At 41.0% G+C, this 21,446-nt stretch overlaps 1 protein-coding gene and 1 pseudogene across 2 annotated transcripts in view; one reads left to right on the top strand and one right to left on the bottom strand.

Annotated features, from left to right (window-relative positions):
- Positions 1 to 21,446, top strand: part of TMCC3 (transmembrane and coiled-coil domain family 3) — a 329,301-nt gene that overhangs the window by 141,611 nt on the left and 166,244 nt on the right. The window lies entirely within an intron of this gene.
- Positions 89 to 8,968, bottom strand: LOC137775844 (N-acetyl-D-glucosamine kinase pseudogene; annotated as a pseudogene).

The following is a 21,446-nucleotide window of genomic DNA, read 5'->3' as shown; positions in this document are numbered from 1 at the left end:
GTGCGTTTATTTTCTTCTATAGGTGTTTCTTTTTCAAAAAAAACAAGGAAAAGGAGAAAAAGCTCCAACACCCAATGTCCACTGGGCTTTAGTCCATGGGGAGGAGGCGCCCCACGTGGCTGGCCCCTAGGCTGACCCCGCCCAGGGCGGAGGAGTGCCGCAGCTTCAACAGGGTGAAGCTGGAGAAGGAGTTCTGAGCCTGGATCTCTCTCTCCTGGGTCAGCGCCAAAAGGAAACCTTCCGTCAGCAGCTCCCAGCTCTTCCACACAGAGCCCACACACGGGATGGGGAGGCCAGTCTCCCGTTGAAACAAGACCGGGTCAGTCTCAGGCAGCACTGCCACAACATGTGTGCCCAGCATCTCCCCAGCCTTCCTGAAGATATAACGGGAAAGGAGATCTCCCTGCTGAGCACCTTCTGCAACTTTCCCGCAAAACCCAGCAAACCTGCATTTATCAAAGTCCCTGTACAGGTGGGTGAGGATTCCTAGCCGATCTGGCACCTGGAAATAGTTGAACATGGCCTGTTGGACATAGCCGGTGTCATGAGGAGCCGCCTCTGGGTTGTCGATGGAGTCAAACACTATTTTCACTGCTTGGCGTGCAATCCAGTAGGCTGAGCCCTCATCTCCCATCACGTGGCCCCAGCCACCGCGGCCGCTCTCAGACCCATCGGGGTTGATGAGCCTGCAGTTGGAGCTTTTCCCAGAGATGAGCACGATGCCACCATCCGGCGCAACAGTGGCGACGGAGCCGGCGGCGTCGGTGGTGATGAAGTAGCTTTCACTCAGGTAGGGAAATCGGTCCCTCAGCTCCTCCATCAGGATCCTCACAGGGTCCTCCTGATCCCCACCGCTCAGGAGGGATAGGCCCAGGCTCCGTAGAGGGACCAGAGATCCACCCCTGCTTTCCGTTTGGCCCTGTTCACCGTCTCGTTGATCCTCTCCACACACTTGTCTGTCCCGATCAGCCAGTGGTTTGTGCTGAGTCCTTCCACTTCTGCCAGGATCTGCACATCCTCTGAGAGTAAAAGGACCTTGGATCGTGTGCCTCCCCCGTGCTGCTACCGCCGCCGCAGATCCCGCTGTTTGCTTTTTACCCACATTTAATTGGTACTTATTTTAGTAACCTAATTTAAAAATCTGGGATCATATTTAAAATATGAAATACATCCAAGCTGCATGAATATATTTCAACAATATCAGAAGCATTGGCTGTGATTTTTTAATACAGTAAAATAGTGTAAATCATACCCACACATATACACATGCACACACACACCAGATTCCTGTGAAGATTAAATGAGATAATAAATGTGAAATGGGAGGTATTCCGTTTTTTGTGTTGTGTTTTGATTTTTGTTTTTATGATAGGCTGAATAAGGGCCCTCCTAAATTATCCATGTCCTAGTCCCCGAACCTGTAAATATGTCACCTTACGTGGTAAAAGAAACTTTGTAGATGTGATTAAGTTAAAGATCTTGTGATGGGGCGATCATCCTGGGTGACCTAGGTGGGCCCAATGTCATCACAAAGGTCCTTATAAGAGGGGAGGCAGGAGGATCAGAGAAGGTGAGGGAGGTGCCACAAGCCGAGGAATATAGGAAGCTCTAGAAGCTAAAAAAGGCAAGGAAACAGACTCTCCTCTGACACCTCCAGAAGGAACACAGCCCTGTTGACACCTTGATTTTACACTTCTGATTTCCAGAACTGTAAGAGCATACAATTGTAAGTCACCAAATTATGGTAATTTGTTACAGCTGCAATAGGAAACTCGTATAGGTTTCTAATTCTAAAATGTGGTTGGGGGACTTCCCTGGTGGTCCAGTGGTTAAGACTTCACCTTCCAACACAGGGGTTGTGGGTTCGATCCCTGGTCGGGGAGCTAAGATCCCACTATGCCTCAGGACCAATAAAACCACAACATAAAAAAAGAAGCAATATTGTAACAAATTCGCTAAAGACTTTAAAAATGGTCCACATCAAAAAATCTTTAAATAAATAAATAAAATGCAGTTGGAAGCTGTTGAAGGGTTTTAAGCAGGGGAGTGATGGGATTATATTTTGTTTTTAAAAGGATGGGTTTTGGGGAGGCAGAAAGGGCATCAGGGAGACCATTTAGGAGGCAGTGTCAGTAATCTCAAAAGAGACGTGACAGAGGCCCAGATTAAGGTGGTGGCGTGGGATAGAGAGGACCGAACAGATTTTGGTTACAGAGTCAGCGAGAATCGCAGATGGCATGGTTGTAGAGGTACAGAAAAAAGGAAATCAAGGGTGATGCTGAATTTGGGCTTATGCAGTTGGGTGCCATTTATTGAAATGGGGAAGACAGGACCAAAAATAGACTTGGGGGAAATTATGCATTCTGTTTTGGACATGTCAAAACTTGAGATGCCAATTAGACATCCAAGTCTATGTCGAATAAGCAGATGAATAAATCAGCAGAAGTCTCAGAGGAGAAATCGTCTGCGTGTCCCCTCACCCCTGGATAGGGCTTGCCCTCTTGCAGAATTTCTCCAGTGCCGCCGTCACTAACAGACTACCTGACTGACTGAACTTGACCCAGTGTGGCATTTCATTCCACGTCTTTATTTTTTATCCTGGGCTCATTTTTCATCACCTACTCAGTGAAAGCTGAATGAGCAATTAACAGAGTCTAAAATGAGGCCCAGTATGTTTGATAACTAAAGAGTGATGGAAAACAATTTAGATTAATTTGGGCCCCAAATGTGGACGGTTATTTAGTGCTTTTTCAGAGAGCTAAATGGATTTCGTGAATTTTAATTGATGTTTAACTTTTAATTGTGTTCATGTGGGGTGGCCAGTTGGAACCATGCCTAATAAGACTGATGAGTGTACAGACATTTGCATGCAGCTTGCCTTCCAAGGGCCAGCCAGGGAGAGAAAGGCTTAAAGTAACAGGAGGAAAACTGCACGGAATGGATAATCTTGAAACACATTTATTTTGAGAAAAATGAAAAACTGTCAAATATTTTGGTTTTCTATTCATCTTAAATAATATGAGGTTTACTATTATTTCCTCTTGGTGTTACTGTTATTTATTTTTCAGAGAAAAGTGAACTTGTATTTTAAAAGGAGCTAGGTTGTTATTTACAATGGAAAGAATTCTGATTTGCATAAGCTTATGGTTCAGTTTGTGAGCCAGATCAACAAAATGTTCACTGAACGTCTTTCCTCTGTGAAGTACTTTGCTAAGCACTGAAGGGGGTATAGTAATTAGGATGCTTTTTGGCCAACGCATTGACTTAAGCAGTAAGGAAATTTGTTGTCTTAAATAAGAAGAAGTAGGGCAGCCTCCGGGCACAGTATGTCAAGTTTCTGCTGTCCTCTGTGATTATCATGGCTCTGCCCTCCTATTTTTGATGGCTTCATCTTTAGGTCAGGAGCAAGATGGCTGCAGTGATTCCAGGCATCACATCCAGATCTGCTAATATCCAAAGGAAATAGGAGGGTTGTCTCTTCCTTGAGTGTCTTAACTGTGAAACAGTCTTTCCTAGAAGCCCCTCAGCAAACTTTCCTCACATCGCATGCACCAGGATTGGGTCCCATGTCCATTTGTAAGCGTCACTGGTTGAGGAAATGGAGTTACCATAATTGGCTCAGGCCAGGGGTTGGCAAACTGCTGCTCCCCACCTGTTTTTTTTATAACTGAAATGTAATTGGCATAAGCCATGCCCAGTCATTTACAAAATGCTTGTTGTTGTTTCACAGTACAGCAGAAGAATTGAATAGTTGCAACAGAGATCTTCTGGCAAAGGCTAAAATATTTACTGTCTGCCCTTTACAGGAAAACGGCCGACCCTTGGCTTTGACTAATCATCTGGGATGTATGGGTGTTGGAGAGTCAAGGATAGCAGCCACTGTAAACACAAAAGGAGTGTAGGATGTGGTCCTATTCCTCAAAGAGATTACTGGGGAAAATGATACTGTAATATGTTAAGATTATCTACAGTTACTGGTTACAGTTTACTACTCAAATGAAAGCTGTCTCATAAATGCTTATAATTGGAAGCCATCTTCCCTTCCACTACAAAGTAGGGGGGAAAAAGCCTCTCCATCCATTTATCATGCTTCATTCCAAAGAAATTATAAAAATGAACATCAGATAAAGAACACCTAAGGACTTAAAAGCATTTTTTTTTAATCTAGGAAGGCAGAGTAGTAGTATTAAAAAAGCAAGTTTATGCAGTTTTAAGAAACCATGCTCAAAAGGAGGAAGAAGCAGTAATGTTAACAAATAGCCCAGTGAAGGCACTTCTCAACTCTTATTTTGCATCCCTTATTTCCTTTATGGCAATTGATCTAAAAACCAAAAAGAGCAGAGCAAGCATGTTTAAAAGATTAATGGATAGGCAACACGAGGGACCCTTGTGGTGTTAGAACTGTTCATTCTGTATCTTGACTGGATACATGATTCTACACAGGTAATGATGTTGTACAGAAGTTCACACACACACACACACACACACACACACACACACACATGAGTACAAGTAAAACTGAGGAAGATAGGGTGATTTATCAATGTCAGTATCCTGGTTGTGATATTATACTACAATTTTGGAAAAACCATTGGGGGAAACTGGGCAAAGTGTACAGGGATCTCTCTGTATCATTTCTTACAACTGAATGTGAATCTACAATTATCTCAATAAAATTTTTAATTAAATAAAAGATAAATGAGTTAAAAGGACACTGAAACCCTGGATAGGTGGAGAGATGGTAAGAAAGCCCAGTCCGATTACATCCCAGATGTAAGGGAGCTGACCTTAGGGCAACTATTAGTAAATTTTGAGAAGTTGTGGAGAACAGGAACATTGCCAAAAAATGGGAAAATCCTGTTCCATTTTTCACAAATGGTCTTTGACATTCCTCTTAATCCCTGACAAGTTTAGAATAGATTCTCAGATAGATGACAGTAATTAGAAAAAAATAGAGATCTCTAGGAGCCAATAAGGGTTTTACTAAGAACATTCATTATGGTAACTTGACTCAGAGAATAATATATAGTTACTGAATCTTAATTTCAACAAAGCACTCACAAAATCCCATGTCGAATTTTTGAAAATAAGATTGTACAATTAGCTGGAGATAGCCCAGTGAGTGATTTTTGCTAGAGAATGTTGATTCTGTTGGTTTTAGGCCACACAAAAGGAAGGGTAATAGCAAAGAACCATTTTTATTAGGAACTTGGGAAAAAACATAGAGCCCATGGTCAAGAAACTTACAGATGATATAAAGAAATCAAAAGGAGACTTCGTTATGATAAATGGTAATTTAGTTTCAGAATTATATGGAAGTGCTGGAATAATGGGCCCAAACTAATAAAACTAAAAATATTTTTTAAATTAAACAGCAACAATTAGTCCTATATTTAGGTTTAAAGGAATAATCATAAACATGCAAGATGAAAGAACAGCTTCATGGCAGTTCATGTGAAAAAGAAAAAAAACCCAGAGGGACTTAATTGATGCTGTCATTGGCATAGCATGCAGACAACTTGGAGTCACCCAGGACTGACTATGGGCAGGGTCTGGGAGAGAGTGATAAGTTGGATTGGGGCGGGGTGGACAGGGGAGGTCAATGGCCGAGGGAATTGTATCCAAGGGAATGACCTATGACTGGATTTTGAAGTATCCAAGCTATAATGGACAGAGTTCCTTTAAGATGAAGAAAACGGTATCAGAAGCAATAGACGAGAAGGGCTGGTAGGAATTAGGTGGAGGTTCAGGATCGGACTCCAGCTCCCTTGGAGAACCAAGGGGAGCCCAACTCTCAGGGCTCCAGGAAGAAGTGAAACATTTCAATAAGGCCAAGGGATGGGGCTGCACTGGGGAAAGTATACCAGGGTTAAGGGCACATCTTTGGAACCTGCAGAAATATTCTCTGTCCCCTGCCCACCTTTCTTCCTATGGGTGCTTGGGACAGGTTACTTGACATTTCTGAGGCTTGGATTTTACGTCTGTTCAATGGGAATGGTAATAAAATCTGCTTCCCAGAATTGTTGGGAGAATTGAATGTGGTTTATTAAATGCTCAGTGCAGTTCCTGAATTGTTTTGTAGAAGTCCTGTCAGGCACCTTGGGCTCTATTTACAGATAGGGGAGCTGCAGACAAATTCCAGAACATATTTACCTATTAAGAGGGATTTCCTATTGCAGTGACTTTGAATCCTGTCTGTACATTAGAATCATGGGAGCTTTTTAAAAAATACTGATTTTTAAAAGATACTCAGATCGATTGAACCAGAATTTCTGGAGTTTTTAAAGCTCTCCAGATAATTCTAATGTGCAGCCAGCTTTGACAGCCATTGTCTTACTGTATCATCAATCCTGGTTGTCATTGACTCAGAGCCTCACTTAATCTGGAGGTGGCCACCCCGCTAGAGACAACTGGGTGGGGCTGTGGCCAGTGGACCGTGACAGTCAAGTGTAATCTTGAGATGATGTGACAGAGAAGGGAAGCTGCTAAAAATCAAACCCACAAGTACATTGACTAATATCATCCATCCTGAAAAGCACTGCATGCAGCAGGGAAAGCACAGGCCCCCTGAACTCTGAGCTGATCAAGGCACATGTGGAATGTTGATTCCCTTTCAGGAGGACTCAGATGAGAGCAGACAGTCTTTTCCAGGCCTTTGGAGTGAGCTGGGAAGGGTGGCAGTGTCAAGACAGGCAGCCTATGCCCAGGCACCGCTGTCAGCGGGAGCAGATCACAGGCACAAACATTTGCCGTGAATTAGCAGTTTGGGAAGAACACAGTGGATGGAGGGGAGAAGATACTTCAAGTCCAGAGAGAAGAGCAAAGGGTCAAGAGCTGAGTTTTGATGAGCATTTGTCATGCTGCTGAGATGTGAACATCGAAAGGTAGGAACAGGGTTGCCTGACGGAGATAGAACATGCATGTGTTATTAAAAGTCAGTTGAGAAATAAATTCCGAAGACGCTGAGCAATTGGCACACTTCCCTGGGTCAAGGACATATTCTCAAAGCTGCAGCAGAACACACAGTAGGAGGTGAGCAGGATGATGAAAAGAACAGAGACCGTGTCCAGTGAGCAGTAGTTAAAGACCTGAGGATGTTGAGCCTGAAGAAGGCAGGATGGCTGAGCGGGATGAGAGCCGTCTCAAGGTACTTGAAATGTCAGCTTGTGAAAGGGTGTTTTGGCCCATGGAGTAGACATTCCAGGGAATCAGACTTTTGTCCAGTAGTAAGAAACTGTTTCGGCATCAGGAATCGAAATTAGAATAAGAGTATGTTTTGTGAGATGGTGAACTCCCTGTCACTTAGATGTATTTGAGCTGACATGGTAGAAGAGTTACTAGTATGAAGTCGGGGGGGTGCAGTACGTGGGCTTCAAGTCCCCCACTCTTAATTTAGCAGGCCTAACCCAACTTTCATTTGATTAAGGTATGTGGTGCATCGTAGGATGTTATTTTTTAAAGGGTTATTGCCCCTCTCCCCAAGTATGAGAAACTTGAATTGTTATGGTTCTTTGATTTCTATTCTAAGGAAAGGAAACCATGACAAATATTTGGACAACTGAGGGATACTTGTTTGCATAACCAACCAAGAGATTCAAACATTTATGTAAATAAGGACTATGTTTTTTTTTTGTTTAATTTGGTTGCGCTGGGTCTTAGTTGCAGCTTGCTGGCTCCTTAGTTGAGGCACATGGGCTCCTTAGTTGTGGCAGGTGAGCTTCTTAGTTGTGGCATGCATGTGGGATCTAGTTCCCTGACCAGGGATTGAACCTGGGCCCCCTGCATTGGGAGCGCGGAGTCAACCACTGCGCCACCAGGGAAGTCCCAGGACTATGTTTTTTTGTTTTGTTTTGTTTTTTGTTTTTTGGGTTTTTTTAATTAATTAATTTATTTTTGGCTGTGTTGGGTCTTCGTTTCTGTGCGAGGGCTTTCTCTAGTTGCGGCAAGTGGGGGCCACTCTTCATCGCGGTGCGCGGGCCTCTCACCATCGTGGCCTCTCTTGTTGCGGAGCACGGGCTCCAGACGCGCAGGCTCAGTAGTTGTGGCTCACGGGCTTAGTTGCTCCGCGGCATGTGGGATCTTCCCAGACCAGGGCTCGAACCCGTGTCCCCTGCATTGGCAGGCGGATTCTCAACCACTGTGCCACCAGGGAAGCCCAGGACTATGTTTTTTAATGCCATGGAGAGCCTGTAAGTTTGCTTTTCTTGGTCTCATACTTTGGGAAGCATCATTGGGTATTCTGTCTTTAAGCCTTTTTAAGCTATTTCAATTCAACAAATGATTTTAGTACCTAACAAATGTGAGGCATCATCCTGTGTTTTATCTATTGAAAACCTTCTCTTCCCTAAACTTCTACATATTGGAAATTAATCTCAGCATCGGCAGCATCTTCTACATTTAAAAACAGAGTCACACCACCTAGAGGGGTGGGATGGGGAGGGCGGGAGGGAGGGAGATGCAAGAGGGAAGAGATATGGGAACATATGTATATGTATAACTGATTCACTTTGTTATAAAGCAGAAGCTAACACACCATTGTTAAGCAATTATACTTCAATAAAGATGTTTAGAAAAAAAAAAATGGTTAGGAACTAGAAATTAAAAAAAAAAAAAACAGAGTCATAGCACAGCAAATCTAAATAGTGATGGCAGTGGACATCTATTGGTTGCCCCCCAACATGATTTCTTCTTTCTATCTAGCCCCCATTGCCATTTAGGGAATCTATGAGTTTCTGGGGAAGCTGACTGTACCTTGATTAGGCGGTAGAGTGTGTGTGTTAGGCTAAGCTAGTTTGTATATTATATCCCCCTTGCCACTGTGAGGGCAAAATCACATGACCTGATCTAGACTGATCAGCGTGCATTTCTGGATTGTCACTGAGAAGGCTGGGGTAAAGGAGTACTCTTCTTCTTGTTCGACTTGAGCAAGAAATTTGAGGTCCTGGGAGCTGTAAGTGGTAGCTATCATGCAACTATGATAAGACTAGTTTCAAAATGAGCTGACACTAAGAATGACAGTGGAGAAACAGAGAAAATTGGGTCTCTGGTGACATCACCTAGCTGCTAGATTAAACTTTGCCTGGAGCCAAAACTACCTCTGGACTTTCCAAATGTATTACTTCCCTTTATATTTAAGCCAGTTTGATTTAGGTCTTCTTTGACTTAGAACCAAAAGATTCCTTCGTGATCAATATGGTGGTTATTTTTGGGTGGTGGGGTTATAGGTTTCATTTTATCAATTATTTAACTGTATTTGCTAAAGTGTTTATAGTTAGCATGGGTTACGTTTGTAATAAAAAAAATAACAAAAAAGGTCTACTAACATTTAATCATAGCATCCACATTGTCTGGAAGTTATTTATCTAAGAAAGTAGACATTCTTAATAGGGCTGAACCAAGACCCACAGCTAAGCTAATCTGTTGCTTCGAATAGATCTCTGATGATACCTTGCACTACTGGTAATATTATACTACTGAGAACTCACTGGTTTTTAAATTTACTTTTTAAACAGTTTTTATATATTGGCCCACTCTTATCTAGTTGTTTTATGGGAGACAGAGAAATATCATTTAATGTAACTGCAGCTTTTACCACTACTTGTTTATTTTTTGAGCAGTGAAGGAACTCAGTGCTGCCAGCCATTTAATTTTCTCCTCCTCTTGACATGTAAAAAAAATACATATATGTGGTCAATTTAAAATGAATAGATGTAACACACTACTATATATAAAATAGATAACTAGTAAGGACCTACTGTACAGCACAGGGAACTCTACTCAATATTCTGTAATGGCCTATATGGGAAAAGAATCTAAAAAGGAGTGGATATATGTATATGTATAACTGATTCACTTTGCTGTACACCTGAAACTAACACAATGTTGTAAATCAATTATACGCCAATAAAAATTTTTTCAAAAACCAATTTGCTGATAGTCAAAAATAAAATAAAATAAAATTAATAGATATATAAAAATTTTAAAGTAACAAGTAAATTACAAGAAAATAATAAGATAGGCGGACCCCTATAGAATGGGAGACGTAAAAGACCTTAAAAGACTTACCAGTCAATCACTATATGTAGACCTTATTTGAATCCTGATTCAAACAAACTGCTAAAAAAAAAACCAAACCCAAAACTTAATTTATGGGAAATTTAAGCACTGGATATTTGAAGTATTAAGGTGATATTATTGATTTTTTTTAGGCATAATAATGGTATGGTCTTTATGTTTTTAAAAAAAGAGTCTTTGTCCATTAGCAATACATAGCAAAATATTTACAGATAAAATATTATGATATCTGGGATTTGCTCCAAAATAATGCAGGAGAAGGAAGTTCAGGGGAGATATAGATGAAACAAAATTGGACATGAATAGATAATTGGTGAAGCTGAGTAATGGGTACGTAGGGGTTTATTAACCTATTTATTTTTTCTATCATGAAAAGTTAAAAGTCTCCGCTTCACTGACTCTCTAGTGTTAATCAGCATTAACAATCACACATTTTTTTCTCAGAAATTTTTCTATGTATAAATTACAGAGAGAAAGAAGGGTAGTGTAGTGAAGTTTTTGTTTTTGTTTTATTTAACTAAATAGAGTCACTGCACATGTTGGTCTACAACTGTCTTTTTTGGAGGGGACGGGAACGTAATATATCATGGACATTTTGCCATTTAGTTTTACATTGGATCAGTTGATGATTTTTTTCCCTAAAGTTTTTTGCTTCTGTAACAGTGTAGCTTCTACGCCGCAGGGGATAATTTTGGCTTTTTGTGGGGACTGCCTGTGTTTGAAGCCTGGAATTTCTGTGGGCTTTGACCAGAGTTTTCATTTCAAGTCTTGGGCAGCTCCCACTTTTCTGATTATGAATCTTTCCTGGCATAGGATCCCCATATGAAGCATTGGCCCCAACCCTCTCCATAGGATTTTGCTGTCAGACAGCAGTTGTAAAACCTGTTGGAAATTCAGCTCTCTAATGCCTACTGTTTGGGGGCCAAATATTTGTGAGAGCTAGAAAAAGCATTGTTGAATTCCTATTGCTTTTTTGTGATGTTACATAATGTGAATTCTCAGTAACTCATGTACATCGATCCGTAAGAGAGAGGATTTGTGAGAGGATGGTTTGTTTTTTAAAAGAATAGAGTGTTTAAAAAAAAAAAAAAGAATAGAGTGGATGAATAGGTGACCAGCCTTACCTCCATGATGGAGCCTTCTGTTGTTATCATGCTGGGAAGTTGACATAATTTAATTCCATTGCTTCTTGCGATATCCGCTGTTGTTCATTTCCCTTTTATCCCAATGGGAGAAAGACAGTCTAAGCTTGGAATAACTTCTCTTTCTCCCTTACCCTTGAGGATCACAGAGTATATCATGCTTTTCATGACATATTTTCAAAGTGCTTTAAAATATTGCTATCATCATTTCATTCTCTTATCAAATATTTTCAGAGTAACTACTCTGTGCCAGTCATAGCACCCAGCCTTTGGGAGCAGAGAATGCAAGATAAATCAGTTTTCACATTGCTCTCTGGGTGGAAATTCTGAGGTTGGTCATTGAGGAAGGATGGATCTATGATTAGTGTTTTTAAATAGGCATGTTTTGTGTATATATACAATAATGATAGGTACCATTTACTGATTCATTACCCTGTGCTAAGTGCCTTTCTAAGAATTTTATACCAGTTGTCTCATTTAATATTCATAGCAAATCTTATGAAGTATGTGCTCTTATTAGTTGCCTTTTGTAGATTGGGAACTGAAGCACAGAAAGATGAAGTAATTTATTGGAAATCACAGAGGGAAAAAGTGGTACAATCTGGATTTAAACTCAGATAATCCAATTCCAGAACCTGTGCTCATTATGGAATTATTACTAAGAAATCTGTTGGCTCATTGATACATTGTATTAGCAGCTTCCAGCTTTTAAGAAAGAAAAAGATGGTTAATTATTGTTAACCGTCCGTATCCCTGGAGTCCGTTGGATTTTCAAGCTGTGAAACATGTTGAAGAGTTTTTAAGATATAATATCATAGTGCAGTTGGGGATTAGAACTGATTTCCAGACTTAAAGAAAATTGATCAAATCTTTACAGTGTGTTGGTACCTTCAGGGGATGAATTTTTACCTGTAGTGTGTCTAGAGTCGTATCAGAATGAATCTTATTCTGTCACTTGCAGTGTTGTTTGTGCTGAAAGGAAATCCACTGAGCTGTTATTTTTGCTAAGTCAATTTTACAATTCATCATGAAGTTTGCTATAATGTGTAAAAGTGTACATTTCCCCAACATGCGTAAGTGTGTGTGAATATGTTTCAAATGCATGTGTACATGCTCTGCTTTAAAAATATGAAAATCTCAGTACATTCCTAGATTCTTGTTTTGTATGGCTTGCACTCAATGATTCTAAACTCTTTCAGTTGGGAATCCAGCCTGAAACTAAGTACATGTTACTACAAGCTAGGCTGTAACCTTCAATTCAAACCTTCAATTCAAACTCGTAGGCCCAGTTTACCTTTTCTTTCCTTCATTTCATCATAATAACGAAGAGACCTGTCACTCACTGGTTGTTGACAGTGTGTTAATCTTTGTATTAAGCACTTTAACTGTATTCTCATTTAGTCCTCAAAATAACCCTTTGAGGTAGGTCTTGTTATTCTTATTTTCTAGATGCAGAAGCAAAGCCTTAGAGAGATTAAGTTACTTGTTCAAAGTCACATAGATATATGTGGGGACAGATCTAGGTTTGTCTGCCTCCAAGGTCAGTTGATTTCCTGTGTGGAAACACTGAGGCAGTCATTGCTGAAGGAAGATGTTCTCAGTGCTGTGTGCTTGTATGAGTCTATGTTTATATGTAGTTTAATTTTAAAAGATAAACAATAGTAACTATAGCTTCCTATGCACTAGTGAGGTAGAAAGACATCAGAATTTGTATCCTAGCTCTGTTTAATATAATGACATTAAACAAATCACAATTTCTCTGGGCCTCAGTTTCCCCATATGTAAAATAAGGATAATAATATTTATTTAACCAACATTATAAGGTTGTTATTAGAATTAAGTGAAATCATGGAAAAGTGCCAAGTAGTTTACACGTGTAAGGAAGTATTAGCCAATACTCTCATCCCCCCCCCCGCCCCCCATGCGCTCTTAAAACTCATTTCATAGGATTCAAATTAGATGCTGCTGTGGATTTGGTTTAACAACTTCCTTAAAAATTTAGGACATCGTCTGGTTTTTCACTTCATTCATTCATTCAAAGGACTTTTTACTAGGTCCCTACCATATCCCAAGCATTGGCATTGTTGCCGGAGGTATAAATTGACTCAGACTTGATCACAGATTATTCAGGACATTTTCTGGTTAGGATTGTAATCCAGTCTAACCCAACTACATGCTAACTGACCCCGCGTAACGTGAACGGGGTAAGATTCATCCGTGGTGGCCCAGACTGCTCTGCGTAAAGAAATCTCAGGACAGATGGGGCATCTGGCATGTGTTGTGAGTTTGCATCTTGTCCTGTGGGGTAGGTGAGGGACGGGGATGGGCTTAGAGTGGAGCCCAGGTGAGACATTTCCCCAGACACCGAGCACAATGGGTGGCCCTCTTGGGCTTGCGTCACGGTCTGCCCAGACACAGGAGGCCCCTTGCAAGTGTGTTTCAACCAGAACTGCCTGGGTGACTTTTCAAATCCCCCGAAATGAAAAGAACCGCATTTTCCTCTCAGCTCACCAAACAACAATAATGAATAATAGACTCTAGTCCATTTTGAATACATTTAAATTATGTTTCTGCAAAATTTCACACTTGCACTCTTTTTTTAATGTTTCAACTGAACATACACACAGTTCTATAGGCAGCTGGAGTGGAGACAAAGGTTGCTCAGTTCAAAAAGTATTTACTAAGCCTTTCCCCAGATAGGCATTGTGAAAGGTCAAAACACGGTCAACTCCAACCATAATAATCAAAACAACAACAAAACCTAGCTCTTTTTGAAGCCACCCCTTCTCTTTGGGTGCTTTTGGTCCAGTCTTTGATGGTGCAATGCAAGAAAATCTGAGACCATCCATCTCATTCCCCATGGAGGGTGGGCAGATGAGAAGTCATCTGAGGCCTGGAAAGGTATGAAGTGTACAGTTTGAGTGTTCATTAGAGAAAGCACTAAAATCAATTCTGTGCTCTCTGATAGCAAACATGTGCCACCTTCCCCACTCACCCCCTACCACCCCATACATATGCACACACATAGATACACATCAGTTTCCCTGGTGGCACAGTGGTTAAGAATCTGCCTGCCAACGCAGGGGACACGGGTTCGAGCCCTGATCAGGGAAGATCCCACATGCTGCAGAGCAACTAAGCTGGTGCACCACAACTACTGAGCCTGCACGCTAGAGCCCACGAGCCACAACTACTGAGCCCGCATGCCACAATTACTGAAGCCCGCGCGCCTAGAGCCCATGCTCTGCAACAAGAGAAGCCACTGCAATGCGAAGCCCGCACACCACAACGAAGGGTAGCCCCCGCTCGCTGCAACAAGAGAAAGCCTGCACACAGCAACAAAGACCCAACACAGCCAAAAATAAATAAATAAATAAATCTATTTAAAAAAAAAAAAAGAAGGCTAACCAGTAAGATATGAAATTTGGGGCAGTGAGGGAGATGCTTGCTGGGAAAAAGGGAGAATGAGTTTCTGTTTCCAAAGGATGGGATCAGAGCTATTTCTAAAACATCATTTAACTGAATCAGTGCAGCGAGATTAATTTGTAGGTGAGTTACAGCTTAATGGAAACAACAGCATTGTCACGCTTGAGTTGCACATTTTAAAGCAGTAAAGTGATAGTGAACTCCAACGCCAGTCCCCGAGCTTCCCCCACCAACAGCTGTCCCTGTGAGGGTGGACTTGGCCGTGAGTGTCTCAGGTCACCCTGTGTTCCTGTGTTTCACTGTTAACGAACACACGGTGGCCTCTGCAGAACATCCCGGACTCATGCCAGTGACCATCTAACCCTCAGTTCATTAGGAGAGTCAGGGCTTCAGACTCAATGCACAGGTTGCTTACACTTTTCATTTAAATTGTGTTTGAAGTTTTAAATGTTTCCGGGTGTACATGCGTTAGAGGGGAAGGTCTTCAGAAATTAAAGTGGTGTTCTGAAGGAGGGCTCAGTAATTCTGAATGGCCAACAGGACAGGCCAGAGGCCAGTGAGGATTCAGGCCACATGAGAGAAAGAAATCACAGATAGGATTGCTTTGATGGTTGGGCGGCTGGGAACCTTTCCTGCCCTGCAGCATGCTAACAGCAAGATGGATGTTCCCAAGGCCCAATCTTTGTACACTTCTGCTCCTGGGGAAAATAACTCTCATTCCTGTTCGTGCAGGTCCACTCTTCCTGATTACATTCAGTTCTTTGAGTGATTTTTCAAGAATTTTTGAGTGGCTATGATATGCTCAGTTCCTGGTCTAATTAGAAAGGAAGGAGCTGCAGATCACTCAAGCTCCAGACCTGTTGCCTGGTACATGCATCCTCATCTTCTCCAGGCCTGTAGTTCTAAAAGAAGGAGGAGGGAAATGTTCCAGATATGCCAAGGCAATGAATATATAATTGATGCATATAGTAGTTACAAAATGTAAAGGATATAGAATAGATCTCTTTCTAATCCTGTAACCGCCCCAGAAACAACTACTATTAAGTTTGTCTACTCCTACAAAGATATTCTATTCATATATAAACACATATACATATTGTACATATTATTCATATATGTATATACACACAATACACATACATATATTTAATTATTTATCCTCTTTATTTATATAAATGGTAACATACTCTGGAATAATAGGTATTTCATACCTTACTTTTTCATTTATCTTGAGAATTGTTCCAGGATAGCACATGTAGAGCTGCCATGTTCTTTTTAATAGCTACGGAATGTTTGTTCCATCGTTCAAATGGACCATCTAAACCATTAACTTCAGCCTTTTATTGTTGCATAGTTTGGCTGTATTATCTTTTGCCATCCCGATAATACTTAATTGAATATCCTTGAATATATGTCTTTGAGCACATGTGCTAATTTATCTCTAGAATCAGTTTGCAGAAGTAGAATTACTAGGCCAAATGGAATATCCTTTTTGTTTTGTTCTATTTATTAGACATTTGTATGTCTCCTTTTTTTTTGTTTCAGGTGTACAACAAAATGATTTGATATTTATATATATTTGCAAAATGATCACCACAATGTCTAGTTAATATCTGTCACCATACATAGTTATAGAATTTTTTTCCTGTAATGAGAACTTTTAAACCTATTCTCTTAGTAACTTTCAGATATGCAATACTTTATTATTAATTACAGTTTCCATGCTGTATATTACATCCCATGACTTATTTATTTTATAGGGCTTATCCTTTTTAATACTAATAGAAATTGCCAAATTGCCCTTCTAAACAGGATTTATTCATTTACACCTTCCCAGGAATGCATAAGAATGTGCACTCTTACTGCCTTCCCCTAACCCCCGCCCCCGCCTAGGCCATATCAGTCTGTCTGTCATAGGGGAGAAAGTTTTGTGCTGGATATGAGCCTGAGTATTTTTTAAACTCACCCCATGGGTGTTAGCCGTCTTTTAGTTGGTTACAGGTCATAGAAAATCTAGCTCAAACAAAAATTTTTTTTTAAGTGGAGAAATTTATTGGCACATATAACAGAATTCCAGAGTGAATGTGTGGATCAGGCATAACTGCATCCACGAAGGGCTGCCATGTTGTTGCACAGCTCCAGGGGGCGCATTCAGGTTGTATCAGAAAACAGTGTGATGTGACCCTGGAATTAGTGGCCCTATGCTTGGGGGCACAGTTGAAGTCATGGGGACTTGGTCTCTCTCCACTTCTTAGCCCTGTTTTCTTGGGGTTCGCATCGTTGTCAGGCAGGCCTTCTCTAAGCGGTCCCCGTGGTAGCTCTAGGTTTCTATTTTATCACCTTTATAACCTCAGAACCAAGAGCTTCTCCTTTTCGGTAGATATAACAAAGGTCCCACAAATGAGCCTCATTGACCTGGCTTGGGTCAGCTGCTCATGCCTAACAACTGGTCACTTAAGGGAATATCTTTTGATTTGCTTGCCCATCATTCATTCCCTGTTCTCATAATAGCACCTTGATCGATTTTCTTCCTCAGCAGTCAGTCCACATGGTCTGACTCCCTGCCTTCCTCCAGGGGTAAGCATGGTACCCAGGCACCCATCCTACCAATGGGCAAAGCAATTCCCAATTCTCAGACACCACCACTAAACTGTCTGCAGGCTAGATGAGTGCTTCTCAAACTCAAGAGAGTTACAGCTGAAGAAGAGAGGTTACAAATGTGCATTCAAACCACCTGGGGATCTTGTAATAAAGCAGATTCTAACTCATTAGATCTGGCATGGGGCCCAAGATTCTGCATTTCTAACAGGCTTTAGGATGATGCTGACGCCACTGGTCCAAGGACCACACGTTGAAATAAGGGGATATACTGTGGATCCAATGAGCTCTCCAAGTTCCTTGTAGTCCAGTAATTTTGAGATTTCATAGCATATACAGGATATTAAATAAACAAAATCTCCACAAGCAGTCAATTTCAGTGTGTCTTCATTTCACAAAGCAAAGAGAAGTCACTTTTATGATCACATTTATCAAAAAAACTTTATTATTAAAACATTCATTCATTTTAGAAATAAAATTCTATTGCCTGCCTTGGTGGGGAGGGGAGAGGAATCCTTTGCTGAGCTGTTTCTAAAGAATTGTACTTTTGACCATTGTTGGCAAGAAAGTAACTTCTCCCTCTGGGGACTAACTATGAGCTGTCTGTTGTCTTAGTAAAAAACTGCTGCTGTTTCCACCGTCCAGCCAGTGACTTATTAGTGCTTTGCCTGAGGAGCCAGTTTGCCCTTGGCAGACACTAGGTTTTATATATCCACTTACCCCATCATGGCTGGGTGGCCTGTAGCAAATTCTGGGGACAATATACTTGTTTCTTGGGAATAACAAAATCACTCTCTCGTGACCAAGGGCTCCTAGGTTTTCTTTTCTCATCATCTCCCAGAACCATTATCTCAGTCCAGGATTAACTTGAAAAGCATTAAAGATTTTCGTTGCTCTCCCTAATTCGGACCAGTTATTGAATGGACCTTTTCCCCACCCACCGCACCACTTACTGAATCAGAAAAACGATTTCTTTTGCAAAGCAATTTCATGCCTTGTTATTCCCCATATGTCTCTAAAATACAAAGTTAGGTGGCACTGCCAGAAGTCTCTATTCATTCCAGAGATTGAAAGGGGAAAGTTTTAAAAGGGGCTCGGCAAACCTGTGGCACTGTCTACTCGGTATCCTCCTGCCTTATGTAGCATTGTGATGGTATTTGCTTTCAAACCGTGCCTCCTACAAGGAAAATTGTAGCCTCAAAGACTTGCATCATTATGTAAATAGGGGTTAATGAATCAGCTGCACAAAATGAAAAGCGACTGAGAATTTGGCCGTTTTTATGAGAAAATAACACAAAGACAGCTGGATTTTTCTTCTGCTTTTTTTGTGCATCCTCATACTCTTCTGTTTCACAGATACGGCTCTTACAAGAAGGCTAGGCTAGAGAATTCTCATTTTGCACTTCATTTTCTTATTGCTAAACTGTTAAGTAAAGGCAGTCCCATCTGTAGGCTTGGAAAACAGCTTTAAGACTTAATTATTAAAAGGTAACATCTCCTCTATAAATACTAATCCTCTATAAATACTGTGTTGTCCACATTTGCCTTTTGAGATTAAAATAATCCACCCACTGATTTGGAATTAACTTAAAATGCTCAGGAAATGGGATGTCGAGTCCCTGCCCTGGTTCTCTGTATCTACTGCTGACTCTCTAGTGACAGAGCTGCCCTTAGGTGATGCCCAAGCTGGCAAGTCATGAATCAACAAATTGCACTTTAAAGGTAGAATAGAAGGGAGAGGGCCATTTATTGCAGCAAGGGGTCTTCTTCATCCATGAGCAGTGTGAAGAGCTGGAGACACAAGATTTGGGGATTGGTCAACTGGCCAATCGACGTTTTCCCAACAGTTGTTTATTGAATACTTGCTGTGTCCCAAGGCATGAAGGTAGCTTCTGTGTATATAGTGATGAATCCAACATTCTGAGCCCTGACCTCATGGAGATAACTTAAATGAACCATTTCACTTCTCTGGGGTTTACTTGAAAAACAAGGCTAATTCTTAACCTCACAGGATTGCTATGCTAAACATATTTAGAAAAGTATAAAATGTTGAACAGTTGTAGAGTTCTTTAGGTCAACATGGTTACACAGCCTCAGCAGTGCCCTTAACCTTGAACTGTCTGAGGTCAGCTGTGTTGCTTACTACCTCCTTTCATAAAGTTATCCTCAAATGACCCTCCCTTTGCCCTTTGTCTTTTTGCGACAGTTGCATCTTCTTCCCCAAAGATGATCCCATTTTCCTGATTCTTGATCAGTGCCAGCTTCTTATCTGCTTTGTAAAAAACTCTTCAAAGACGCAAGAGGGAGGGGATATGGGGATATATGTGTACGTATAGCTGATTCACTTTGTTATACGGCAGAGACTAACACAACAATATAAAGCAATCATACTCCAATAAAGATGTTAAAAAAAAAAACTCTTCAAAAGGAGGGGCCTCCTAACTCAGAAATTTCATAGGCATTTGATATGAACTTAGAAAGAAAAAAAGGACTATTCATAAAAGATTGAGAAAAAAATCAAAACTAATTTTCTGTATTTGATACACAATAAAAATTAGATTCTTAAAATAATGCCCCAGAATACAGTTATCATGAGACATGTCTGTCCTTTCCTAGAGTTAGAAATAGAGAACAGTTTTAGAGTTGGGCAAGTAGCCAGCCTTGTCATTTGTAGGTAGGAATGATGGGGGTCATGGTCCTAGCAAGGGAGCAGGCTGGGAGGGGCTTTCTCTGGAATATACTAGAGCAGCTGAGGCTTGGAAACATGCAGGGAACGTTTCTAAGAATGCCTTTGCTGTATGTGTAGGAGGATCTCGATGCTTGCATTGAAAGACCCCTGGCCTGTCACACAGTCTCCCAGGGTACAGATTTTTGACTCATTGCCCTAATTTTATGTACCATCTGTTCATTGAGGGATCCTCCCCACCCACGTCCCAACATCCATAATAATGTATGTTTCTCTGTCTTTTTCTGCTCTGTGTCCCTATCTCCTCATCTCTGCCTCATTCCCACCCAACCCCTCACCCCACATATATGAGTTCATCACTAAGAGTGGGAAAGCACAGCAAACCTAAAGAAACGTTTCAGAGGGTCTTGGTTTACACTTTGTAAATTGCACAATTAACAAATCTTCTTAAGGATAAAGGGCCTCTTCTTTTCTCCATCCCCTGACAAAAATGAGGCTGCTTGGTGGGTAGTTAACATCATGGTAAGTGCAGGGTTGTCAGATGTTTTCTGAAAAGGGCCATGTAGTAAATATTTTAAGTTTTGTGGGTCATACGATCTCTGTCACAACTATGCAACTCAGTTGAGGTATCGTTAAAGTGCCTATGGGCAAATATAAAAACAAGTGAGCATGGCTGTGTTCCAGTAAACTAGATTTATGGACACTGAAATTTGAGTTTCATGTAAGTTTTACATGTTAGAAGATATTCTTCTTTTGATTTTTTTTAACCATTTGAAATATAAAAGCCATGCTTAGCTTGTAGGCTTTATAAAAACAGTCAGTGGGTAGGATTCGACCCACGTATCTTCATAGTTTACCAACCCCTGGTATTGTGGAAGAAATGCAGAACTAGGAGTGAGAAGCTTTATGTTCCAATTTCAGTTGTAGTACTTTCTAACCTTGATGTAGTCATTTGACTTCTAACCTCAGTTTCCTCATCTGTAAAATGAGTGTGGAAAGTGGGAGTGGGGGAAAAGTAACGCTAGAGAGGAGAGACCTGGTGAACACTATCTCTGCCAGATGATCAAGGTTCACATCATCAAAGGTAAGTAATGTTGATAGCATGTACCCTTGATATGTGATGAAAACGGCACTTTACCTCTGTGGTCATCCTCCAAGAAAGTCATAACTGCAGTCAAACATGAGAAAAACATCAGACCAACCTAAATTGAGGGACATTCTACAAAATACCTGACTAGTATTCCTCCAAGCTGTCCAGGTCATCAAAAACAAGGCAAATCTGAGCAACTGTCACAGACCAGAGTAGACTAAGGAGACGTGATGGCTAAATGTACTGTATCCTGGAGATGGGATCCTGGCACAGAAAAAGGACATGTGGGGGAAATTAGTGACGTCTGAATAAAGTGTGGAGTTTAATTAGCAGCACTGGATCACGTTGTTTCCTTAGTTGTGACAGGTGTCCCATGGTATCATAAGATGTGAACATTAGGGGGATCTAGGTCAGGAGAATATGGGAACAC

Source organism: Eschrichtius robustus, chromosome 13 (genome assembly GCF_028021215.1).
Source record: "Eschrichtius robustus isolate mEscRob2 chromosome 13, mEscRob2.pri, whole genome shotgun sequence".
Lineage (NCBI taxonomy): Eukaryota > Metazoa > Chordata > Mammalia > Artiodactyla > Eschrichtiidae > Eschrichtius > Eschrichtius robustus.
The sequence above is the reverse complement of the archived record's forward strand: the minus strand, read 5'-3'. Positions and strand labels throughout refer to the sequence as shown.